Source organism: Pan troglodytes, chromosome 15 (assembly GCF_028858775.2).
Source record: "Pan troglodytes isolate AG18354 chromosome 15, NHGRI_mPanTro3-v2.0_pri, whole genome shotgun sequence".
NCBI classification, from domain to species: Eukaryota; Metazoa; Chordata; class Mammalia; order Primates; family Hominidae; genus Pan; species Pan troglodytes.
In genome coordinates, this window is record NC_072413.2 from 78963773 (window position 1) to 78991708 (window position 27936).

Consider the following 27936-nt stretch of genomic DNA (forward strand, 5'->3'; position numbering starts at 1 on the left):
GTTTTTCCCCTGCTGGGTAGCTAATGAATTAATTAAGAGGGGAATATTGCTAGTTGCAAAAGGGAAGTGGGGTCTATAGAGGATCTCTCCAGTGGCAGCCTCTGTCTCTCAATCTCTCTCCCATTCTGTCTCACTTACAGCTGGCAGGGAGAGGCAGAATCACCTGCAGATGCTGCCTGTGGGCTGAGTAAAATGCACCAACTTTTCAAGGAAAAGCAAGGACAGGCGATTCTAGGCCTTAAGGGAAAGATGGTGAGGTAGGTCTGACATCTGGCCTTTGATGAGAACACAGAACGGTACTTCTTTGTGGGAGTTGGGAGTGAGAAGCTGGGAACTAACTTTTATTTTTTTTTAACTCTTAATTGCATTTATTTTATGCTGAATTTATTCCCATGCCATAAGTTTTCGTTTCTTCAGTTTCTTTTGAGATATCTTTTTTTTCCTTATGTGCAACAGAAATATCATATGTTGCAGAAATATCAGCACAAAAGAAACTTACTGAATCCTTACTGAAAAGGAACAGATTGTTCCAGATTACTTCTCTTCAGGTTTAGGAAAAATTTGTTCCTTTTCAGTAAGGATCATCTTGATGTGGCAGGGAGAGTACATGCATGGGTTAATCCGACCATGAGCTCTATAAGGCCAGTAGCAAATCTTAGGTGCTTTATTTACCTGGGTATGCTCAATGACCTGAGAATCTACATCTACACCCTTAAGTTCGGCATTTCTCTCAGCATTTATAAACATGCAGCAAAAATTCAGCACTCATTTTGGGCCACCAACCCTGTGTCCAGCCCCACTGCTTGGCCTGGGCACTACCAACTCCCCCATTGTAACGTCAGAATGGTACACACTGTTTCTGTGAAGTGACATCTTTCGGATACTTGGTGGCTTTTCATATAGGCACACCCTTGTTGGCCTGGGCAGTTTCACGAGTGTTCTTACAGGAAACACAACTATTTGAAATTCTTGATTTGCCTGATTTTGAGGGGTTTTCTGGGTCGAGTGAACAGAAAACTATTTTCACAGATCACCTCAGGCCACTTAGGGGAAGAGTGGGACTAACTTTCTTGATGTTGCTTTTGCCTGCCTTCTCTTTTCACAAAGGAACAGATGTTCCTTTCACCAATCTTTCACCGTCATTCATTTTTCTTCCTCCCCTTCTAAGACACACTTGGCTATTGCAGAAACACAGTTCCTTAAACACAAGTCCAAAATTCAAACAGCTCTGAACATTGAAAGTTTTTGGCAACCTACATTGCAGCAGAATTTGGCCCAAGCTGACATGAGGTGATATCATCTTTATTTACTCACATATTTACTACAAAAATATCAATTATCAATGGGATTGTTTCAAAGTACAGCCCCAGTTCCTGCTTGAGTATAATCAAACATATGTATATTACCTTTCTAAAATCTGAAAATTTTTGAATTCTGAAATACATCTGGCCCCAAAAGTTTCTAGGTAAGGGATTATAGCCCTTTATTTCCTGTTTTCCTACATCTTTCTCTTTCCAGCTAAGTGTAAAAGAGCATAGACTCTGGTAACCCAAGCTGAATTCAAATCCTATATCTAAATATCAGTTGTGTGTGATTTTGCTCTGTTTACTTAAGCCGTCTGTGCTTCAGTTTCCCCATTTGTAAAATAGGGATAATAGTATTACCTATCTCAATGTTGTTGTGAAGATTTAATTGAGTTAATCTATGTAAAGTGCTTACAGTAATCTCTAGCACATAGTAAGCACTATAGGTTTGCTATTATCATCAACCTTAATCCTTCACTCTACCCAAAAATATTACCTAATGTCCCAATTATAAAATCCCTGCTCTTCGCCCTATTCCCTCCATAGTTAACCCTCTATCCATTTTCTTCCACTCATGCCATAAACAGAAAACCATTTGTCATTAGTTACCATTGACTACTCTTCAACTGGCTGAAATCTGGTTTGCTATCCTATTTCTCAACTCCATGGTAATTTCTCTCATTAAGGTCCCTAATGCCTCTTAACTGCCAGTTTAAAAGACTGCTGTTTAGTTTCTTTTGTGCTGTTATTTCTGCAACATATAATATTTCTGTGACAAACAGACTCGGTTCTCCTTCTACTTCATTTTCATTCTACTGCTCCGGTGACTCGCTCATTAAAGGTTGACCTCCCCACGTGTTTCATCCTTTGTCCTTTTTGTACAGTACACATGCTCCTTAGAAAAATCTCATCCAATTTAAAGTGTCAGCTATCACCTGGATAATAATGACTGCCACATTTTATCATTAGCCCTGACCTCTTCCTTGTGCTTCAGACTACATTTCCTATTTGCCTCCTGTGTCCAGCCCCACCACTTGACCTGGGCACTACCAATTCCCCCATTGTAATGTCAGAATGGTGCACGCTGTTTTTGTGAAGTGACATCTTTCGGATACTTGGTGGCTTTTCATATATGCACACCCTTGATGGCCTGGGCAGTCTCACAAGTGTTCTTAAAGGAAACACAAATATTTGAAACTCTTGATTTGCCTGATTTTGAGGGGTTTTCTGGGTCGAGTGAATAGCAAACCATTTTCACAGATCCATCTCCACTTGGATGACCTGCAGGAATCTCAAATGTAATATATCCCAACGAAATGTATGATCTTCTCCCTGACATCCTGCCCCTAACCCCCATTCGAGCCCCCAAAGTAATCTCACAACATGTATGTTTTTTCATTTTTAATCTCAGTTTTAATGGCTTTGCACACTTCACCTATTAGCTTAGGCCAGAAATGTTGAATCTTCATTCGTCTTTAACTTCCACATTCAATCAGTCACTAAATCCCGCCAATTTGTTTTTAGTAACATCGCCAGAACCTGCCTACTGATTTACTAAGGGCTTGTACTAACTATCATGTAGACCAGTGGCTTGACCTTTTTGCCCATAACCCATGGTATAAAATATATTTTACATTGTGCCCTGGGATATAGACATGTTTATGTACATCTGTGCTCTATTTTATTTCATTTCACTTTTCTAAAATTATGGTTATGATACCCTAAATTGATTTTACAATCTACCAATGGGTTACAATTTGCAGTTTAAAACACCCTGACCTCAAATAATAGCACTTTACTCGTCTCCCCTCTCCCGACCCCAGTGGGTCAATAGATAGCACTTCAGAGGTTGTGTACCAAAACCCTTAAAGGCGGGGATTGTAATCTGCCAAAGGAAATACTCCCAAGAAGGTGATTCTGATATCTCCTATATGTTCTACTCAGTTATCAAGACAATACTGAATATTTCTTAGACATGTACTATACATAAAGCACACAGCTGTGGCTCAAATAAGGATGGTTCACTGATTTGGCACTCACATTTACATGAACTTGGAACCCTCAAAAGCCCTTAATGCTCCATGTATTTTCACACCTCCATTGACACTGCACATACTATTCCCCTTGCCTGGAGTGTCCTCCATACTCCCTTTCATCAGGCAGATGCCCATCTGTAGCAATGTATACAAAAATCTATTTATTTACCAAAGACAGTTAGGTAGCAGAGGGGTAGTAGTGGTACTGGGCCCAGTTTATGTCCCTCTCCAGTTACTCTGTTTCCTGGTCACAATGGTCCCAGCAACCGCCATGGTCATTGCTGCCAGCTCACTCCACAAAGTCTGTCACAATAGCCTGCCCCTCACTCTTTGATTTGCTGACTCAGAAATACTGGAAGTCACATTCATGGTTTATTTAAACAAGGAAAAACATACGTATGAGCAGGATGCCCCACAGGTGTTAACAACCACATGGCCTTCTGATTAAGAAAGTTTCCATCCTTGGATACTCATGGTTTTCTCCCCATTTCTCTCCTACCTAGGAAATATAATATGAGGAAGGCACTGTTAGGATCCCCACCTTAAGGGTGAGGGAACTGGGGCATAAAGAGATTGCGTGATTATTGCAAGGCACTTAACCAATATGCAGCAGAGCCTATAGTTTGAAAACATCTCTGGAGATGAAAATATGCTCCTTTTCTCTCCTATAATATTTACTGGAAAAAGACTACAAATCCAATTTGTACTTGTCTACGCACTGGTCCTGTTTCTCCTGACTTCTCATGAAGGGGACTCAAGCCTTTGTGTGTGTGTGTGTGTGTGCATGTGCACATGCATGTGTATCTCTGTGTGTGTACTCTCAATCAGCACTCTAAAATATATTGGCACTCTGAAATATATGTGTATTTATGCATGTTTTATAGGCACATATTACTGTATAATGTACCATGTAAATTATAAAACAAACACACAAAAACATAAATTCAAAAAGCATGAATTTTTAAAATTATAAGAGAAAGTTCTAATATTTTTTCTGCACTCCCCAGTATATTATCTTGGATACTGTATTTTGGAGACCTGCCATAAAGTATCATACTTAGTAGAAAAACATATTTTCTTTCATATACAGGAAAAATATTGATCCACAATCAATATTGTTCACAGGGTTGCTTCTCAAGCTGTGGTGTTGTCTGAATGTCATATCCCCCAGGATGCCATTCAAGACAAGCATTTGCAGTTTTGAGATGGCTAATTCTAATTAGGAAAGCAGACTGCCACCACAGGTTATAATCTGACTAATGTGTTCTTGGAACCACGGAGCTACTGAAGTTTTCGGGTATGATGTCAGTAAGGAGTGATGAAAGGAGGACTGGATTAACAGCAGATAAAAGTTCTAAATAATTTGACCTCTGCTTAAAATAGCGATGGGCCTTGAACAAAACATTTAATAGTAACGGGTCCTTTGATTAAATTGCTTTTGCATGTATTTAATATTAATTCCACTGATATGATACTAACCCTAAGAAATAAGCATGGCTGATACTAACCCTTAATTTTATATCATAAATAAGCAAAATCTTAAAGAGAGTAAATGACTTGCCCACACAGTAAGAGGCATAACTGGGCTTCACAATGGTATTTTTGACTCATGTATTATCTTACCTTGCTTAACCTCTTTGGGCTTCATGCCTTTAAAATAAACTTTCTGTTTTAGAACAGTTTTAGGTTTTAAAAAAAGTTGTGAAGATGGTCCAGGTAGTTCCCATATACTTTACACGCATTTTCCCCTATGTATTCGCTTGCTAGTGCTGCTGTCACAAAGCCCCACAGACTGGGTGGCTTAAACAACAACAGTTTATTTTCTCTCAGTTCTGGAGGCTATAAGTCCAAGATCAAGGTGTAGACCAAGATCAAGAGGCTTTTCTGGGGCATCTCTCCTTCTCTTGCCCATGGCCTCCTTCTTGCTGTGTTCTCACATGGTTTTGTCTCTGTCCTGATCTCCTCTTCTTATCAAGGACACCAGTCAATTTGGATTAGGGCCCACCCCAATGACCTCATTTTAACTAAACTACCTCTTTCAGGGCCCTATTTCCAAATATAGTCAATTTTTTTTTTTTTTTTAATCTGAGTCTTGCTCTGTCACCAGGCGAGAGTGCAGTGGTGCAATCTTGGCTCACTGCAACCTCCGACTCCCTGGTTCAAGCAATTCTCCTGCCTCAGCCTCCCGAATAGCTGGGATTACAGGCATGCACCACCATGCCCAGCTAATTTTTGTATTTTTTTAGTAGAAATGGGGTTTCACCATGTTGCCCAGGATGGTCTCCATCTCCTGACCTCGTGATCTGCCCGCCTCGGTCTCCCAAGGTGCTGGGATTACAGGCGTGAGTTAACATTCCTGGCCCCAAATATAGTCACTTTCTGAGGTACTGGGGTTAGGACTCCAATATATAAATTTGGATGGGAACACAAGTTAGCCCCTAACACCTTATTATTAATGCTTTACATTAGTATATTTATCACAATCAATAAACAAATATTGATACATTATTATTAACTGAAGTCCATATCTTATTTAGATTTCCTTCATTTTCACCTAACAAACTTTTTCAGTCCCAGATGCTATCCAGGATACCACATTACATTTTGTCACTGTTACATATTTAAATGTTTGCGTCCTCTCAAAATTCATGTTGAAGTTCTAACCCTAATGTGATGTTATCTGGAGATGGGGTCTTTGGAGGGAATTAGATTTATATGAGGTCATGAGGATTAGTGTCCTATAAGAAGAGGAAGAGAAACCAGAGCTTGATTTATACTGACACCTTGATCTTAGACTGTCCAACCTCCAAAACTGTAAGAAACAAATGTCTGCTGCTTAAGCCATTCAGTCTGTGGTATTTTGCTGTGCCAGTAGACTAAGATAGTCATCAGGTCTCCCTGAGCAACTCTTGACTCTGACGGTCTTACAGTTTTCTTGTTTTTGATGGCCCTGAGAGTTTTGAGAGTACTGGCCAGATATTTTGTAGAATGTCCCTCAATTGGGATTTGTCTCTTTTTTTCTCATTAATAGACTGGGGTTATGAGTTTTAGAGAGGAAGACCAGCAAGGTGAAATGTCATTCTCATCACTTCGTATCAAGGGTTCATACTATCCACATGTCCTATCACTGATGTTGTTGACATTGATCACCTGGCTGAGATGCTGTTTATCAGGTTTCTCCACTGTCTCCCATAACATTACTCTTTTCTCCTTCTTTCCATACTGTATTCTCACTTACAGAATGGGAAGTTTAGGGCTTCACATGTTATTTGTAAAACAGCAGGACTGGATTACTCCATTTCTAAGTCATCTCTAGTTTGTTCCTTATAATCAATGAGAAGTACTGTCCTGATTGAAAAGGAAATCTATATTCACAGAACAGGGTGAGAGAGCAGGATCACTTAGGTTCAAACCCTTAGTTTTAACCGTCTTAGCGCTCTTTCTGAACAGAGGGACTACAAAAAACCATTGTGAACGTAGCAATTTAATGATCTACTTTTTTGCAAGTTGGCACCATATTATGTATTGATCAGCCTTGGACAGATCACTGTGTCCAGACTCAATTCTGAAAACTTGTGGAGGGTTGGAGAGTAGGGGTATGTCTATTCTTCACCTAACAACACTGATGATGATGACACTGTTGGTCATAAAGCAATACTCAATAATTTTGTTGATTGCTGATCAGTTACTTCAAACACAAACTTGTAGACCATTTTCTTTCTTTCTTCTTTTTTTTTTTGAGATGGAGTCTCGCTCTGTCACCCAGGCTGGAGTGCAGTGGCATGATCTCGGCTCACTGCAAGCTCCGCTTCCCGGGTTCACGCCATTCTTCTGCCTCAGCCTCCCAATTAGCTGGGACTACAGGCGCCCCCCACCACGCCTGGCTAATTTTTTGTATTTTTAGTAGAGACGGAGTTTCACCTTGTTAGCCAGGATGGTCTCCATCTCCTGACTTCATGATCTGCCCACCTTGGCCTCCCAAAGTGCTGGGATTACAGGCGTGAGCCACTGCGCCTGGCTTTGTAGACCATTTTCTAGAACCAACAGGTAAAATTTACTAGAAATTTTATCTTGGACGTGAACTCTAGGTAGTTTACATTTCTTATTCTAGCATATAGTGCATGCATTGAGATTCTACCAATATAAATATGTAAAATAAGGCAAAATAAATGAATTTCAAAAGGAAATTAAGGTCTTTAAGCTTTATCTATGTGAATTATCCTTAAAATGTGAAGAATTGCTAGCTGTTTTTTATCCAACTTCTTATTTCCTGCACCAGTTTGAAACACACTCTCCTTAAGAAATTCTTAAAAGTTTCCAATTACTGTAGGAATAATGGAAATTTTTCTCTTTAAATAACCCGAACATTAATTTGTTGTTCTTTAACAGGATTTCCTTTTTAATGATTATAAAAGCTCATCTGTCCATGATATATAGCAATGTACCCATACAATATGAAATTGTATTTTACCCATAAACAGTCTTCAAACAAGACACACAATTTTCTTGCTTACTGGCTAATTAAAATAAAATTTAAACCCACATTAAACTTGATTACATTGTCAAAACACCCACATTTTTAAAGGAGAGGCCTACAGTGTTAATTCAGAGAGAGTGATTCTTTACTCTTCAGCTAATAATCGCTTCAGTATTAATAATAACTTCACCTAAAAATAACTTCGGTAGTCTCAGATTTTTAAAATCATGTCAATGTAATCATGCTTTTATGTCCTCTTCATTTGTGGAAAAGGAAACAAATGATTTGTCCTATGTATGAGAAGATCTTTTAAAATGAAGTTTCTAGGGTTTCCAAGTTGGCGAAACGTTTGTCAGTATCATCATCTGGTTTGTAGACCACATTGATTCATATACTGGCTACACTGCATATTAATTGCAGTTTCTTTATTATGGAATATTTAAAATGCACAAAGATACACAGTGAACTATAATAAATACCCCTATGTGCCCACCTCCAGGAAAAGTAATCATTGTGTTTTTAAAAAATAAAACATCATACTGGAGTTCCTCTTTGTTTCATGTTCATTCTCTTTCTTCCTCAGGAGTTATCAGTGTGCTGCAGTTGATGTGCATTTTACTCTTCGTTTTATCATATCTGCCCACAACCACAAATGCCATAGGACTGTGTTTTGTATTTCAACATTTTATTTAAACTGTATCATATTTTCTGTATCATTCTATAGCTTACTTTCTTGACTCCATATGTGAGTTCAAGAGAAATTAATGTTGATGCATGTAGTCTAGTTTATATTTTTGGCTATCTAGTATTTTGTCATGTAAATAAATCAGAATTTGTTTATCCATTTCCCCTATGATGAGCTTTAAGTTGTTCCACAAAGTTGAGTCTTGCAAAGGTTGCTAGACTGAACATCCTTGTGTATTCTTGTGTACGTCAACTGTGCCAGTTGTGGGGGGAGAATATACCTAGATGAGGACTTGTTGGGTTGGAAGACATAGTTAACTTCAATTTTACCAGATAGTTCCAAATTACTCTTTGGAGTGATTGTAGCAGAATTCACTCCCGAGTAAATGAAAATTTCTATTTCCAAATATCCTCACCATATCCTCAGACATTTTAAATATTTACCAATCTGATAAGTATTCTTCTTGCTCTCATTTTCCTGATGACTACTGAGATTGAGCATTTTTCATGCTTTTTCTTGTTTCACTTTACCTTCTTTTTCTGTAAATTATTTATTGCCTTATCTTTTTATTGCTTCATAAGAGTTCTTTATATATCTTGGGTATTAATGCTTTGGTATGCAACTAGTAAATATCTCTTCCCAGTTTATCACTTGCCTTTTAATTTAACTTTTTAAATATGTATTGACTAAGAAGTTAGATACTAGTCATTTAACTTCGTTTATGTAATTTTTTATTCTATAGATAATTTAAATTTCGGAACAGCCATATATATGTCTAGTTTCTTTTCATTTTGTCTTTCAATCAGCTCTAATAATTTTCTCAACTGAGATCTTGTATGAGTTTCATTTATTTTTAACTATATTATAGTTTTTGTTTTTCTTTTTTAATGAGCTTTTTAAATTTACATTTTCTAAATGATTTTTTGCTGGTATATATGAGCACTATGGATGGTTGTACATTAATCTTTATATGCAACAACATTGCTTAACTCTCTTGCTTTTCCCTACAGGAAAATATATAAAAATAACCATTTTTTTCTCCCTTTTCAAAATTAATTCCTATTTTTGTCTTATTGCATTCATTAGAAACCCCAGTACAATGTTGAATAGCAACATTCTGTCTTCTTAACCTTAAAGACAATACTTCTAGAGTTTCCCTATTAAATATGAAATTTGCTATATTTTTGGTATATGGCCAAAAGAGGTACATGTAAGATGTATCAGTCAATATTTAGATTTGGAGGTAACAGAAACTCACCCCAACTATCTTAAACTGAAGTTGGGTAAATCTGATTCTTTAGGTCGCTGCTGAGAACTCCATTACGGACATCACTGCTTCTTGGTACTCAGCACTAATTCCATCATGTTCTCATTTTCATAGCTACCAGAAAAACTTCTCCACTGTTCTTATATCTTACTGTCGCTCTCTTGAGAGTCAAAGGCCTAGATGACAGCATTCAATTAGCTGGAGCTAGGAACTAACATGATTGAGTTGGGTTTTTCCTTTCTTGTACTATCCAGGCCCAGTTTTGGTGTCAAGATTGTACTAGCTTCATAAAATGAATTGAAACACTTTTCTTTTTCCTTCCCTTCCTTCCTTTCTTTTCTTCTTTTTTTTTCTGAAATTGATTAAGAAAAAAAGTATCAGGTTTTTGAAAGTTTGGTAAATTGTAAAACCATTCTGGCTAGTGCATTTTTAGGGACAGGGAAAAAAGATAGACAAAAATAATAATTTATTCAGTTATTAGTTGTCTGTTCAGGCTTTGCTATTTCTATTTTGGTCATTTATATTTTTTGGATACATCAGTTTCTTTTAATTTTTTAAAAGCTTTGAAGATAAAGCTATTCACAGTATTCTTTTATTTTTTCAAATTTGTACAGTATTTATAGTTGTCGCTTCTTTTTCATTCCCAGTACAATTATGTATCGTGCGTTCTCTTTTCTTTTGCTTGACCAATTTTGCTACATGTTTATCTATTTTATTAGTTTTTTCAAACCAGTTTTTATACTAGTTCATCGGGTTCTAAAAATTATGCTGCAATACTTATGGCCTAAAAGGAATAGTAATTATAATTTTTAGTCATATGTAGTAACTACTAGGAAAAAGTTTATTTTTCTGTTTTAATTACATTAAAAAGTCCCCTGGAAAATATGAGTTAAGTGTTTTCTCCTGCGGAGATTGCAGTGAGCCGAGATCGCGCCACTGCACTCCAGACTGGCGACAGAGGGAGACTCTGTCTCAAAATAAATAAATAAATAAATAAAAGCTTTTTCCTATCTAGTTTTTACAAGGAAAATCTTTTTTATTGATTGATTGATTGATTTGTTATCATAATACTTTAAGTTTTAGGGCACATGTGCACAATGTGCAGGTTAGTTACATATGTATACATGTGCCATGCTGCTGCGCTGCACCCACTAACTCGTCATCTAGCATTAGGTATATCTCCCAATGCTATCCCTCCCCCTTCCCCCCACCCCACAACAGTCCCCAGAGTGTGATGTTCCCCTTCCTGTGTCCATATGTTCTCATTGTTCAATTCCCACCTATGAGTGAGAATATGTGGTGTTTGGTTTTTTGTTCTTGCGATAGTTTACTAAGAATGATGATTTCCAATTTCATCCATGTCCCTACAAAGGACATGAACTCATCATTTTTTATGGCTGCATAGTATTCCATGGTGTATATGTGCCACATTTTCTCAATCCAGTCTATCATTGTTGGACATTTGGGTTGGTTCCAAGTCTTTGCTATTGTGAATAATGCTGCAATAAACATACGTGTGCATGTGTCTTTATAGCAGCATAATTTATAGCCCTTTGGGTATATACCCAGTAATGGGATGACTGGGTCAAATGGTATTTCTAGTTCTAGATCCCTGAGGAATCGCCACACTGACTTCCACAATGGTTGAACTAGTTTACAGTCCCACCAACAGTGTAAAAGTGTTCCTATTTCTCCACATCCTCTCCAGGACTTGTTGTTTCCTGACTTTTTAATGATTGCCATTCTAACTGGTGTGAGATGATATCTCATTGTGGTTTTGATTTGCATTTCTCTGATGGCCAGTGATGGTGAGCATTTTTTCATGTGTTTTTTGGCTGCATAAATGTCTTCTTTTGAGAAGTGTCTGTTCATGTCCTTCGCCCACTTTTTGATGAGGACGTTTGTTTTTTTCTTGTAAATTTGTTTGAGTTCATTGTAGATTCTGGATATTAGCCCTTTGTCAGATGACTAGGTTGCGAAAATTTTCTCCCATTTTGTAGGTTGCCTGCTCACTCTGATGGTAGTTTCTTTTGCTGTGCAGAAGCTCTTTAGTTTCATTAGATCCCATTTGTCAATTTTGTCTTTTGTTGCCATTGCTTTTGGTGTTTTAGACATGAAGTCCTTGCCCATGCCTATGTCCTGAATGGTAATGCCTAGGTTTTCTTCTAGGGTTTTTATGGTTTTAGGTCTAACGTTTAAGTCTTTAATCCAACTTGAATTGATTTTTGTATAAGGTGTAAGGAAGGGATCCAGTTTCAGCTTTCTACATATGGCTAGCCCGTTTTCCCAGCACCATTTATTAAATAGGGAATCCTTTCCTCATTGCTTGTTTTTCTCAGGTTTGTCAAAGATCAGATAGTTGTAGATATGCGGCGTTATTTCTGAGGGCTCTGTTCTGTTCCATTGATCTATGTCTCTGTTTTGGTGCCAGTACCATGCTGTTTTGGTTACTGTAGCCTTGTAGTATAGTTTGAAGTCAGGTAGTGTGATGCCTCCAGCTTTGTTCTTTTGGCTTAGGATTGACTTGGCGATACAAGGAAAGTCTTAACAGATGTACACAATTTTTGAGACATATAAGTAGGTTTTTTCTCCAATAAACAGATGTTTATAAAGGATTTGTATGTGCCATTATGATAAACTACAAAGATAAATACACATGCTCTGTTCTCTAAGAGTTTTCCAGCCAATAAAAATTTACAGCTACTCTTTATTGTCCACCATACTCTGTTATGAGCCATGGGCTTTAGTAAGTTCTCATGACATTGGGCACTGACTTCCTGGGAGTGTAAGTGACTCACCTGGACCCCACAGCCAGTGAGCATTAGGGCTTATATTCCATCCTCCAAAGCTCTTTCTTCATACCAGACCACACATGTGGCCCAAGGAGGGATATTTACTCTGCACTTTTAGAGTTCTAAAAAACATTGTTTAGTGGTCTGGCATCATCTATATTTACTTGGCTTGATTTGGGATAGAGTATAATCCTAGTCCTCGACGAAAGGATTTTGATGAGTTAACCTTACGGGGTGATGGGATTTATGGGATTATTTCCACCCTTAAAATGATTTGTGGGAAAAAAAAGTGTACTAATCCCTAATTTAGGATTAAGACAGATATACCTATGAGATATGGGTCTATAAAATTCATCATAATTTGAGAAATGCAACAAATAATCACCTCTAAAATATCTTGTTGGTTCAGTTATTTTAGTCCAAAAGCCAGTTGGAGATCTGTTCTGTATCAAGGGCTCCAGCCCTCTTGTGAGAGGTAGCTGTTTTTCATTCGCTTGTAGTCTTGAAGTAAAAACAATGTCAGGGATGGTCTCCTCAGAACCCCAGAGGGTCTGCCTTTTAGGAAGTGTTTGTCCCCTCAGAAACGAGAAACCAGATGAGCTGAGTTTAGGGGTCAGACCAGAGGAAATGGCTGGAAATTAGAGGTCTCCTGGCTAATTCACATGATGCCAAATAACAGTCTTTCTGTTGGGTGTCAGAATCCAGAATGGTGGGAAATTTGTATCTAGGGGATATAAAAGAAAATGAATGAGATAATATATGCAAACAGATGAGTAGAGTGCCTGAAATGTACTAATAGCCTTCAGTAGATTCCTTCTCCAATTTCACCCCTTCTCCATCTCAGGTTTGGCTTTCCCCTGGACCTGTCAATACAAACCCTGAGAGTTTGATTGAACAATGGCACTGTATGGTCAATGCTACCAGACTCTTTAACATGCCTTGTTTGCCACAATTTCATTGAATGGGAGCAGAATGGCAACCAAACCAAGGCTAACAGACTTTGTCCTAGAATTCCCACACCAAGTAGGAAGCATAAAATAACTTAGAGACTTGACTATAGTTCCTGCATCTATTAGTCATGGTGTGTTAGCAGAACACAATCTCAGAAAGTTATTTCCTAAATGCCTTCCAAAGCCTTGGTTCTTCATGCAGATAGTTTTGGCCAACTGTAATGGCAGTGAGAAACTCACGAGTGTCCAGAAGAACAGAATTTATACTTTAAGTTTAACTTTGTTTTGTATTGAATGTTCCTTAAAAATAAACCTTCACCTGATTCTTATTTTCATTTCAATTCCATGGGCTGGTGATTTGAGTGTCAGGGATAGAGTTCTTAGAATCTGTTTATGTGGTGTGAATACAGAAATGGTCTGATTCTGAGTATTAGGATCATGATCAGAGTTTTGATATAAACTCAAAACCTCACTAAGCCACGTGTTATTTTTTGAAGCATAGAAATTGGACTTTGCAAACAACCAAAATCCTTTTGTTTGAGAAACTCTAAATAAGCATTGAGTTTTCTTGCCATGAAGTTTTACACTGTATCTAGAAAGTTTCTTTGAAAAATTCCTCTGTAAACCTAAGGCTGACAAAGAAGTTGGCTAGTTGAAGGGAAAATGATACTTATGTTTTGTGGCAAGGGGGAACAAAAGGAGGGGGAAAAGTAATTACTGTCCACTTAACATTTTATATGAAATTTCTAATGCATAATTTTCAAGACGGGCAAGAGTTTTGGTTTGTTTTAACCAAATATAGTTACAATATTAAATACGTGTTCTAAATCCAGCATGTGAATATCACTTCTTCAAAAAAATTTTTAATTTTTTTAATTGAAAAATAAATATATGTATTTATGGTGTACAACGTGATGCTTTGAAATATGTATATATCGTAGAATAGCTAAATGATGCTAATTTACATATGCATTACCTTACATATTCATCATTTTTTTGTGGTGAGAGCACTTAAAATCTGCTGCCTTAGAAATTTACAAGGACACAATGTTATTAACTACAGTTACCATGTTGTACAATAGATATCTTAAACTTATTCCTGCTGTCTAACCGAAATTTTGTATCCTTTCACCAACATTTCCCCAACCCCTCATCCCCCAACTCCTCACCAGTAACCATCATTCTACTCTCTGCTTCTGTAGTTCAATTTTTTTAGATTCTACATGTAAGTGAGATCATGCAGTATTTGTCTTTGTGTACCTGGCCAATTTCACTTAACATAACATCCTCTAGTTTCATCCATGTTGTTGCAAATGACAGGATTTCTTTCTTTTTTAAGGCTGAGTAGTATTCTATTGTGTATATGTGCCACTTTAAAAAAATCCATTCATGTGTAGATGGACACTTTGGCTGATTCCAAATCTTGACTATTGTGAATAATGCTGCAATGAACATGGGAATGCAGATATCTCTTTGACATACTGATTTCATTTCTTTGAATATATGCCCATAAGAGGGATTGCTGAATCATATGGTGGCTCTATTTTTAAGTTTTTCAGGGGCTTCCATGCTGCTTTCCGTAGTGGCTGTACCAATTTGCAATCCTACCAACAGTCCACAAGTGTTCCATTTTCTCCACACCTTCACCAACATTTATCTCGTCTTTGTGTTGATAACCATCCTAACAGATGTGAGGTGATCTCTCACTACGGTTTTGATTTGTGTTTCCTTGTTGATTAATGATGTTGAGCATTTTTAAATGTTTCTGTTGGCTATTTGTATTTCTGTATGTCTTCTTTTGAGGAGTGTTTCCAGGTCCTTTGCCCATTTTTAATGGGTTATTTGTTTTCTTGCTATTGAGTTGAGTTTCTTATATATACTGGATATTAGCCCCTCACCAGATATATAGTTCACAAATATTTTCTCCTTGTCCATGAGCTGCCTTTTCATTGTGTTGTTTCCCTTGCTATGCAGAAGCTTTTTAATTTGATGTAATTCCACCTTTTGTTTGCTTCCTTTTATTGCCTGTGCTTTGGGGGTCATATCTAAAAATATTATTAATGAGCAGCTTTTCCCCATTGTTTTCTTCAAGATCAATGTCAAAGAGGTTTTCCTTTCTGTTTTCTTCTAGTTTGAGGACTTATGTTTGGATTTTTAATCCATTTTGAGTTGATTTTTGTGTCTAGTATAGGGGTCTAGTTTCATTTTTTGGTATGTGGATATACAGTTTTCCTAACACCACTTATTGAAAAGACTATCAATTTATTAAAGAAAAGTTTTGATTTGTTTTATCCAAACACAGTTACAATGTTAGATGTGTGTTGGAAACCAGCATGCGAATGTCACCTCAACAAATTTTAACAACAGAAGGGATGGGAACAGCAAGGGGATGAGGAAATAAACAGAACATAGGATTTAACAATCAATGGGATATTAACACATTTATGCCTGAGGTTGCAATTTTTTGCATTTTTGCAATCAGACCTTGCAATGACCTTGAGCAGTAAGATATAATAACTCCCATGCTTAGCGTTCCAATAATGGAACACTAGGCATAAATGGGTTTAAGGGCACTTGGGGTCACAGATGTAAGCTTAGAAGGGGATTAAATGTGGCCAATGCCTTGCTTTTGCCCATTTAAAAAATTTCAACTAATTCTGATGTTTTTCTAACATTCTGTGATTACAGGATGGTAAGTTTGCATGGTGGAAGATCAGATTGGGCACCAGGATAATGGCCACAGGGACCTCAGTAGAGCTCCCAGTAACTCAAGGGCACCAGGAGTATGTAAGAGTGGAGAGAGTGCACAAAGAAAAACTTGACCCACTTCATAATTTAAGCTAATGTCAATCCGCCTGGCACTTCAGAGTCTTATTTCTCAAAACGTGGCCCCAGAACAGCTTGTACCCAAATGCCCTGTGGGTCTGTTAAAAATTTAAGCTCCCAGAAGACACTCTAAACCAGTGGAATCAGAACGCTGGGAATGGGGTCTGAGAAGATACATTCCAAACAAATAGCCTAGGCAATTCTTAGGTACTCTCGTGATTGAACCTCTGCACCAAAGAGGGAAAAGTATAAGTTAGAAAGGAATTTATAAGCACCATACACAAAAATAGCCATGACTCAGGCCTCCACATCTCATTTGTGCTGTCACTTCCCCTGGGAAGTCTGATCACCCCAAATGCCGCATTGTATAATCTTTTTTTTTTTTTTGAAATGGAGTGTCACTCTGTCGCCCAGGCTGGAGTACAATGGCATGATCTCGGCTCATTGCAAGCTCCGCCTCCTGAGTTCAAGTGATTCTCCTGCCTCAGCCTCCTGAGTAGCTGAGATTACAGGTACCTACCACCACACCTGGCTAATTTTTTATATTGTTAGTAGAGATGAGGTTTCATCATGTTGGCCAGGCTGGTCTCGAACTCCTGACCTCAAATGATCCACCTACCTCGGCCTCCCAAAGTGCAGGAATTACAATAGTACTTAACACACTCTATTGAATTGCTGGCTTTTCTTTCTCTTTAGCCCATGTAATCCAGTGTCATTCATCTCCTCTGCTTAACAAAGAGCTTAGTTCATGAAAGCCGCCCAATAAATGTTCTTTAAATTAATAAATGACTTCATGTCTTGCTGTTCCAAAATATACTCCTTAACCTGCCTGAATACTTTCACTTCACTTTGCCAATTATTTCATTTGGTATATCGGAGAATTTTAGTTTAAATAATGAAATCAGTCAGTTATCCAGTAGGGTCAATTAATTCCACTTTCGCTTTCCCAAAGATTGTAGAGCAACTACACACAGAGAATGAGGCAGCAGTGATGCAAGTAATTTTGAAACACAGTTTTAGAGTTAAATTGTTTCTGGATGCAGGCATACAATAAATGGGTAAGTGCTGCGTGGGGGACACTGAGCACCGAAGAGTTGGAGGGAAAGCCCCAGGGAGTTATGAAAGGGAGTACAGGGAACAGGGAAGAAAAGGAAGATGTAACCTACTTATCTAAAACTTTTACCTAGAAATGAACCTGCATTCAGGGTCATGGTGGGAGAAAACACTCCTCCTCCTTTGATGGCTGTGACCTCCTCATAGTTCCTGAACATAGCACTCAAGCTGGTCCTAATCCCACTACATGAATAAGTGAAATAGGCTTTGAGAAACTAGTCTGAAAAGTTGATCACCCTATGAAAAAATGCATGCAAAATCCCAGAAAACATTTCAAAACTTTTGAAATCCAACCAACTCAGAAACTGAGCAAAGCCAAGATTAGATTTGTCTTGCAGATCAACTTAGTGAAAGCAGATGTTACTCGTGAAGACAAAGGTCAGGACCCTAGAGACATAACAAGAAATATTTTATGAGAAGGAAACTTGATGTGGATTGAAAGGCAGAAGAAATGAAAAGAAAAAGGCACATGAACATTTTTAAGCAATTGTAACAGAATGACCAAATTTCCTGAACCCCAGACATATGATAAATCATATAACATGAATAGGCCCCCTTCAAATTGGTGGCATGCAACATGGCAAAACCCATCTCTACTAAAAATACAAAAGTCAGCTGGGCTTGGTGGCGGGCACCTGTAGTCCCAACTACTCAGGAGGCAGAGACAGGAGAATCGCTTGAACCCAGGAGGCAGAGGTTGCAGTGAGCCAAGATCATGTCACTGCACTTCAGCCTGGGTGACACAGCAAGACTTTATCTCAAAAAAAAAAAAAGGTTGCATGAGCAATATATAGTGATGGTGACTCCAGTTTTGCCAAGATATAAGCAAGATTGAAGAGGCCAGAAAATGTGGATATGTTAGTGCAAGCAAATCATCAATTCTTTTTTTTTTTTTTTTTTTTGTATTTAAGTTCTGAGGTACATGTGCAGAATGTGGAGGTTTGTTACATAGGTATACATGTGCCATGGCTGTTTGCTGCACCCATCAACCCGTCATCTACATTAGGTATTTCTCCTAACGCTATCCCTCCCCTAGCCTCCCACCCCCCGACAGGCCCCGGTGTGTGATGTTCCCCTCCCTGTGTCCATGTGTTCTTATTGTTCAACTCCCACTTATGAGTGAGAGCATGTAGTGTTTGGTTTTCTGTTCTGGTGTTGGTTTGCTGAGAATGATGGTTTCCAGCTTCACCCATGTCCCCACAAAGGACATGAACTCATCCTTTTTTATGGATGCATAGTATTCTATGGTGTATGTGTGCCACATTTTCTTTATTCAGTCTATCATTGATGGGCATTTGGGTTGGTTCCAAGTCTTTGCTCTTGTGAACAGTGCTGCAATAAACATACATGTGCATGTGTCTTTATAGTAGAATGACTTATAATCCTTTGGGTATATACCCAGTAATGGGATTGCTGGGTCAAATGGTATTTCTAGTTCTAGATCCTTGAGAAATCGCCACACTGTCTTCCACAATGGTTGAACTAATTTACACTCCTACCAACAGTGTAAAACAAAATAACATATATTTATTAAACATATGTGTCTCTGTCTGTGTGTGTTACACTTAGGCACATAAAAGATATTTAACAAACATTGTTGAATGGATAAATGACTGAATGAGCAGCTACTATGTGTCAGGTGCTAGAAATAGCCAAAATGTTCTAAAAGACTGTGGGGAATTAGCAATTCCTTTTAGAACAGGGGTCCCCAACCCTGGGGCCATGAACCAGTACCTGTCCGTGGTCTGTTAGAAACCAGGCCACATAGAGGAAGTGAGTGGCAGGTGAGTGAGCGAAGCTTCATCTGTATTTTACAGCTGCTCCCCATCCCTCACATTACCACCTGAGCTCTGCCTCCTGTCAGATCAGCAGTGGCATTAGATTCTTATAGGAAAGTGAACCCTATTGTGAACTGCACATGCGAGGGACCTAGACTGCGTGTTCCTTATGAGAATCTAATGCCTGATGATCTGAGGTGGAACTGAGGCAGCGATGCTAGCACTCAGCAGCAGCTGCAAATACAGGTTAACATCAGCAGAGAGGCTTGACTGCATAGAAACCATAATAAATCAATTGCTTGCAGACTCATATCAAAACCCTAAAAGTGAGTGACATGTGACAAGTAAGCTGCATCTGGTGGCAAGCTTTATAGTGGCAAGTGAGTTGATGTACTTCAATTGTACAGCTGCATCTGGTATCCTTAAAAGTATGTTTCAGACAATTTCAAATCTCCATATGTTCTGGATTAAAGTCAAGGCAGAATATCCTGAGATTGCTACAAAAGCTCTGAAAAGCCTGCTTCCATTTCCAACATCCTATCTTTGTGAAGCAGGGTTTTCTGCAGTGACAGCAACCAAAATGAGATTACAGAGTAGACTGGACATAAGCAACACACTTTGGGTGTCACTGTCTCCCATCACCCACAGATGGGACCATCTAGTTGCAGGAAAACAAGCTCGGGGCTCCCACTGACTCCACATTATGGTGAGTTGCATAATTATTTCACTATGTATTACCATGTAATAATAATAGAAATAACATGCACAATACATGTAATATGCTTGATTCATCCCAGAACCATCCCCCCGACCCTGCCAGTCTGTGGAAAAATTGTCTTCCATGAAACTGGTCCCTGGTACCAAAAAAGGTTGGGAACCGCTGCTCTAGAATGTTCCCCTTGGCTGGGGAGTCCCTGATCAACCACTGAGGCTCTGCTTAAGTGTTCCCTCCCCTGCAAAGTCTACTATCACCCTAATTAATTACTATTCCACTGAAAAGCTCATCCCACCATCTTACACTGGTTAGATGTTTTACCTGCTTGTCTTCCTCACTAGGATAAGGGGAAAAAAGATTCTGGGTTTGTTCCGTATTTGTTTTCCCCAAATCTACTGTTTGTAATAGGGAAAGGGAGAAAGGAAAGGCATAAGAAAGAGAAGAGAGGACAGTAGGCGGGAAAGAAGGAGAGCAAGGTGAGATAAATCATGTTCTTTTGCCCCTAAGGAAATTATGTTACATGGTAGGTTTGTTGCTAGATACTGAGACCCTGATTCTACCTTATATTCAATGGACATTGTTTAATTACATTTATTGCTTTACCACTCTGGAAAGAAATGTATTAATTTAAAATGTTTTGGATCAATTATTTCTTTTTATTACAGTTCTTACGGCTTATTGAAACCACTCAGCACACTTTTAGATATGTAAAATGTATGATCTGAGTCATGATAAAAAGAAATTTCATAGGTAACAGCATCAGTAAATATGTGGCTGCACTTTCAGTGCTGACCTACCTATATTCTTTTCTGAGTTTACAACCTCAGTTATCAACAACTGACATTACTCAATAGTTGGCACATGGCATCCAATGCATGGACTTGAAAGTAGGCTTTAAAATTACAGTAATCGGCCGCGTGTGGTGGCTCATGCCTGTAATCCCAGCACTTTGGGAGGCGGAAGCGGGCAGATCACGAGGTCAGGAGATCAAAACCATCCTGGCTAACATGGTGAAACCCCGTCTCTACTAAACACACACACACACAAAAAAAAACCAGGCGTGGTGGCGGGTGCCTGTAGTCCCAGCTACTTGGGAGGCTGAGGCAAGAGAATGGCGTGAACCCGAGAGGCGGAGCTTGCAGTGAGCTGAGATAGTGCCACTGCACTCCAGCCTGGGCAACAAAGCGAGACTCCGTCTCAAAAACAAAAACAAAACAAACAACAAAAAAATTACAGTAATTACTGTGGGCATGATAATTGTATGTGTCAACTTGTGTTGTGCGCCACAGTGTTTCCAGATATTTGGTCAAAGAGTTTTCTGGCTGTGGCTGAGGGGGTGTCTTCGATGAGATTAACATTTGCATCAGCAGACTGAGTGCTGTGATTTGAATGTTTGTGTCCTCCTCTCCCCAGAATTCATTTATTGAAACTAACCCTTAATATGGTGGTATTAAGATGTGGGGTGTTTGGGGCCGGGCACGGTGGCTCACACCTGTAATACCAGCACTTTGGGAGGCTGAAGCAGGTGGATTACGAGGTCAGGAGATCGAGACCATCCTGGCCAACATGGTGAAACCCCATCTCTACTAAAAATACAAAAATTAGCCGGGCATGGTGGCACATACCTGTAGTCCCAGCTACTTGGGAGGCTGAGGCACAAGAATCGCTTGAACCCGGGAGGCACAGGTTGCAGGGAGCCAAGATCACGCCACTGCACTCCAGCCCAGGTGACAAAGCGAGACTTCATCTCAAAAGAACAAAAAAAAAGATGTGGGGCGTTTGGGAGGTGATTGGGTCATGAAGGTGGAGCGCTCATTAATGAGATTATTAAGGAGATTACTGCCCTTAGAAAACAGCCCAAGAAGTCTATGTGCTCCTTCTGCCATCTAAGGACACAGCTAGAAGGCACCAAAGAGCAAGTCCCCACCAGACACTCAATTTGCTGTGTGCATGTGGAGATCTCTTGGTGCTTTGATCTTGGGCTTCCCAGTTTCTAGAAGGTGAGAAATAAATTTCTATTGTCCATAAATTACTCAGTTTAACATATTCTGTTATAGCAGCCCAATGGACTAAGACACTGAGTAAAGCAGATTGACCTGAATAGGCTATAAATGGAAAGGAAAACTTTTCCTGCCTGACTGCTTGATCTGGGACATCAGTCTTTATCTGTCTTCTAACTCAAACTAAAACGTCAGCCCTTTGGGGAGTCTCAAGCCTACTGGCTTGAGATAAGGGGAAAGACCCACCCCCATGATTCAATTACCTTCCACTGAGTCCCTCCCACAGCACATGGGAATTCAAGATAAATTTGGGTGGGGACACAGCCAAACCACATCATCAGGGTTTTCTTACATAGTGTTGATAATCCTTTCCAGGGTACTGGGTGTAATGAGCCTTAAAGGTCTTTAGGACCCTGATGTAAAGACTAAATTAAAGATGTGTGTTTGGGGGCAAGTAGACCACTTCAGCACCTCCAGTGTTGAACTCATGGAGTTCTGGGTGGCCAGGGGCATTGTTCAATATCAAAAGAACCTTAAATGGCAGTCCCTTACTGGCAAGGTACCTCCTGACTTGAGGGACAAAGCATAAATGGAGTCAATCCAGAAAAAGAGTTCTCATTGTACAGGCCTTCTTGTACAACCAAAAGATTGGCAGGTGGTGTTTAACTTTTCCCTTCAAGGCTCAGGGGTTAGCTGCTTTATAGATAAGGGCAGTCCTTATCATAAACCGAACTGCATTTGCACAAAACAGTAGAGGTAGCCCATCTCTTCCTGCCTTAAATCCTGGTGCTCACTTCTTTTTCTTACTAATAAATGTCCTTCATGGCATTTTTTTGCAGAACAGGGCACCTTTATTTGCATTAAAAACCTATTTAGTACACCTACTATGTACCCCCTAAAATTTTAAAAAATTAAAATCTATTTAGGCAGATATTCTTCTCAGTGATTGTCTTAATGGTGCCTGGGAACTCATCTGCTGCCTGTTGGTTGGCAAAACCTGATTCTCCTGTTATCGTCACATTTTTAAAACCAAACATCGTTCTAAAACTATCACACCATCTTTTGCTGGCATTAAATTCTTCAGCTTTAGTTCCTTTAACTTCATTTTACTTTAAGTTGTTATATGACTTCACTTTTTTTCAAATAATAATAGAGTATTTAGGCATGCTTTTTTTTTTTTTTTTTTAGATGGAGTCTTGCTCTGTCACCAGTCTGGAGTGCAGTGGCGCAATCTCGGCTCACTGCAACCTCCACCTTCCGGGTTCAAGCGATTCTTCTGCCTCAGCCTCCCGAGTAGCTGGGACTAGAGGTGCACGCCACCATGCCTGGCTAATTTTTTGTATTTTTGTAGAGACAGAGCTTCACCATTTTGGCCAGGATGGTCTCGATCTCCTGACCTCATGATCTGCCCACCTCGGACTCCCAAAGTGCTGGGATTATAGGCTTGGGCCACTGTGCCTGGCCAGGTATGCCTTTCTTATAGCAATTCTGCACCGACATAAAAGCTCCATTTTCAATATGAGATAAAAAGGTATTTTGCAAAAAGTATAAGTTTTTATACCTGCTGGTGTAGCTGCAGTGACAGCCTCATGAATTTTCTTTCTTTTTTAACAATGGGCCTTGCACTAGATTCATTTATCTTGAAATGGCAGGCAATCGCAGCTGCAGACCTCCATCTATGGTAAATATCAAGCAGTTCAACTTTTTCTTGTCATGATTTTTCTCTGCTTCTTGGGAGCACTTTCAGCAACACTAATAGCACTTTGTATAGATCCCATGGTGTTATTCAAGGTTTACAGTATTGCACTAAATATAATGAAAAATATGTGAGAACAGTGAGAGGTCACTTTTTACTGTCATATGGAATCTACTGGAGACACAAACTGCTTATACAGAGATAATTAGTGACATGAAATTTGAAGCAGATACTTGCAACACCTGAGCTTAGCACAAAAGCAACAGGAGCTGGCTATGACATTTTTGCAGTAGTACAGTATGTACAGTTCATTGTATGCAGTAATGATTTAATACTTTATGTTTGCTCACATTTCTCTTGACTGTGAATGGTACATGTGCAGTCTGTATTTGGGTTTGAAAGTTTTGATAAATTTTAACTTTTTATAATAGATTTGTATGTATTTTATCATAATGTATGATAAAATAGATGAGTATCTCCCTAGCTTTTTTCTTAATTTCTTTTTATATTTCCAGGCCATATGGTTCAACTGCAAGTTTTTAAAAATTGTTGCAAATCTCCAAAAAAGGATTCAATATGTTTATTTTTTAAAATTGTGTATAATTAAACTTGCAATTCAAAGATAGACTTGAACCCTAATTATTCCAATGGATAAATCAGTATAAATATGTAGTTATTTTTTTTTAACATGAGAAGAGATGGGAAGTTGGTTTTGGACAAATCTGAAGCTGTTTCTATCATATTCTATAATATTGGTTTGTTTCCTTGATATTTATGTATCTTTCACATAAAAATAAAATATAATAGACAATACATTAAACTGGGAGCCCAGAAACTTTGGTTCTAGGATTGAATTATATGTGAGACATTCAATAAATCACTGAACCTTCTAGGCTTGAGTTCCCTCACTTTGAAAGTGAAAGGATGAAATATTTAGTTTCAGGATACTAAAGACATCTTGATCCCTAAACTGCTTTCTGGAAAAAAGCCAAAAGCAACAAGGAAATTTAGCAGTACACACTCCCATCTGTCATTATTAGAAAATCTTCATTAACTTCAACCATAATATATATGAAGAAAGGCTGGCAAGTATAGTGAATTTGGACCAGAGAGAGGCAAGAAACTGAAAGAAGATGGTTACTGGACCTCAAAGGATGACAGTGCAGAGGTCTTTGAAGTAGGTGATACACATCAAGGGGTAAGACATGATAGAACAAGATGGATGGCCTCAAGGAGCTCCTGAAACCCCACAAGAAACCCCTCCAATGCAGGGGATGTGATGACAAATGAAGACACATGCAGACAAGCTAACTCTACAAGAAACTATCTGTTTGGAAGACCAGATGAGAAACTGAATGATAAGCAGCTTGAGGCTGTCAATCTTTATCCGCCATTGAATGTAAACTCCAGGGAGGCAGAAATTTTTTTTCTGATTTATCTATTGCTATATTCTCCAAACCTAGAGCAGTACCTGGCACAAAGTAGGTGCACAATAAATATTTGTATGATGGATGGATGAGTAAAGAAAGATTACAGCTAAACCACACAATCGACATACTTGTGTGTATGTGTGTGTGTGTATGCACACGCATGCAAACAAGCAAACATTACCGTGTCACCTCTAGAGAAAAATCCCTTCATTATTGAAAAGGAATTAACATAGGATTTATGCAAAAATAACCCTATTTACATAAAGAAGCAAGCCAACAAAACAAATAAAAATCATAAAAAGGGCAACCACCAAAAATATTTTTATTGCCCTAGAGAAGGTAAAACTTGTGACCAAAGTTATCTGTGAGTTCATAAAACTTAATGAATAAGGTGACCTTTCTGTGTTAGGACTCCAGAGTGAAGATAAGAAGTCTCAAATTTAAAAAAAGATAAGGCAATAAAAAATGTTAAAAAAAGGTATTTGGTAGATCTTGGGATAGAAGTAAAAGAGCAAAATAAAAGCATCAAAGAAATAAAAGCTTTGGGCCAGGCACAGTGGCTCACACCTGTAATCCCAGCACTTTGGAAGGTAGAGGCAGGCAGATCACCTGAGGTCAGGAGTTCAAGACCAGCCTGGCCAACACAGTGAAACCTCGTCTCTACTAAAAATACAAAAATTAGCTGGGTGTGGTGGCGGGCACCTATAATCCCAGCTATTTGGGAGGCTGAGGCAGGGGAATCACTTGAACCTGGGAGGCGGAGGTTGCAGTGAGCCGAGATCACGCCACTGCACTCCAGCCTGGGCAACAAGAGTGAAACTCCATCTCAAAAAAAAAAAAAAAAAAAGAAAGGCCTTAATGGGAACAGCAATGTTGCCCATGTTGAAAATATAAGTGAAGACATTCATGACATCTTGAGAAAGTGGAGCAAAATGAAATAGAAAAGAAAAAAGACTAGAGTAGGAAAAAATTGTAGATCGAGAACACAGGGGAAATTGAACAGGTACAACACATTGGATTTTTATTAGAAATTATATGTAAAACATTCAATATTCTTGTTTTTAAAGACAAAATCAGAAAAAAATGGAGAACAAAAATATCCAAAGTTATATCAAAAAACTCCTGAAATAAGAGATTTGAATCTGTAGAATTAAAGGACACACAATATTCCAGCAAACATAAATATCTATTAATTTCCATGCATAATCTAGTAAAGTTAAGGAACTTCAAAGAAAAATAAAGAACCCAAGAGTATCTAAAAAAGGTGAGAGCATAAATATCTTATCTGAAAAGCAAAAGAATTAAGCTAGCTTCAAATTTCTCTCCATTCAGTGCTAGGAATAATGAAATCATCAAGTTCTCAGGGTAACAAAGTATGATCCCTAAATTTTATACCCAGACACACCAGGCTTGTTTCTTCTGTCCATCTGTGCAATAACTTTTTCAAATGTGTAAAACGTAGGGGAAAAAAACCTACATGAGCTTTAAAAAAGCTGTTAGCCAACTAGGTCAACCAAGATATAAATGATGAGCTATGAGCATTAAGTCATTTTAAATTTAAAACTAAGGTTAAAATGACTTCAGGAAATTAGGGTGTGCAGAACAGAATAGAAATGTAATAAGTTATCCCTTTATAAAAATAATATAACTAACAAAAATCAGGAGCAAGAGGGAAATGAAAATGGGAGATAATTTAAGTACCAATCTTCTCATTTTTAAATATATTGTTTAAGGCTGATCTGAGACTAAGGCTGATCTAAGATTAAGCACATAACTAACCAAAATGAGTGTAGCAGAAAAGAAAAGCAAGAAGATGGAAGTAACTGGACATATTCTAAAAGCATCATTCATAGTGAGAAATTAATAGGTACTGTTTAAAGGAAGAGAGACCTTACGATATTACATAAAGTTATATCTTACAAAGTAACAAATTACTAGAGGAACTCAAGTAGATCATAAGCCTTTCATATTATGAAAAATTGACCTTAGAAATCACAGACCAATGGTAAAATATTAAAAACAAAGTGTAATGAACTTATCCTTCCAGGAATGCTGGTTTACATCACATAAACCACTCCTGGTAAGAAAAATTAGCAAAGCAGGATTAAAAAAAATTTAATCACAAAATAGTAAACAATTATGAAACAAAGAGGAGAAAAAGGGAAATCAGAGAGGTAAATCCTAGGAATGTGATTCAAGGAATAGTTGAGCAGAGGTTTGGCAGCACTATAGGGCTAGACAGTAAGAAAAAAAAATCTATCAAGAAAGGATCTCTGATAAACCCCCTACATTGAGTTGGGATCCCAAAGGGCTCCATCTAGTAGTAAGGGGTAGCTGGAAAAAAAACTTGGGACAGAAGTCCAGTTTTCAACCATCTTAGTTCCTCTAATTGGATTACGGTAATATAAGATTGCTAGTCCCCCTAACCAACTGCCATGAGCAAATGGAAATCCTACCAGGAAATACAATTTTAGGCTTCAAATGATTTCAACACTTTTTGTATACAACATCTTGCACACAATAAAAAGTAACCAGACAAATGAGAAGAGAAGATGATGTAATAAAAAATTGAGAGAAATACCAGCAACAGAAATGAATGCACAGGAGATTCAGAATATGAATAATCAGACATTTTACAATTTTTAATAGAGAAAATTTTTTTAAACCCAAAATGGATTCTTTGAAAAGACTAATAAAATTGATAAACCTTTGGTAAGGTTGATTGAGGAAATAAAGAATCAGAAATAAAAAAGGAGTCTATTATCACAGAGCCTATAGATATTTTTAAATTATATTATTTAAATATATTAACTTTATGTCTCTAAATTTGAAATTTTTAATAAAATGGATATATTTCTATAAAAAAC

The 27936-nt window shown here is 38.1% G+C and overlaps 1 protein-coding gene across 4 annotated transcripts in view; it reads left to right on the forward strand.

Annotated features, from left to right (window-relative positions):
- TSHR (thyroid stimulating hormone receptor) overlaps positions 1-27936 on the forward strand; it is a 189741-nt gene that overhangs the window by 45761 nt on the left and 116044 nt on the right. The gene's annotated exons all lie outside the window — the stretch shown is intronic.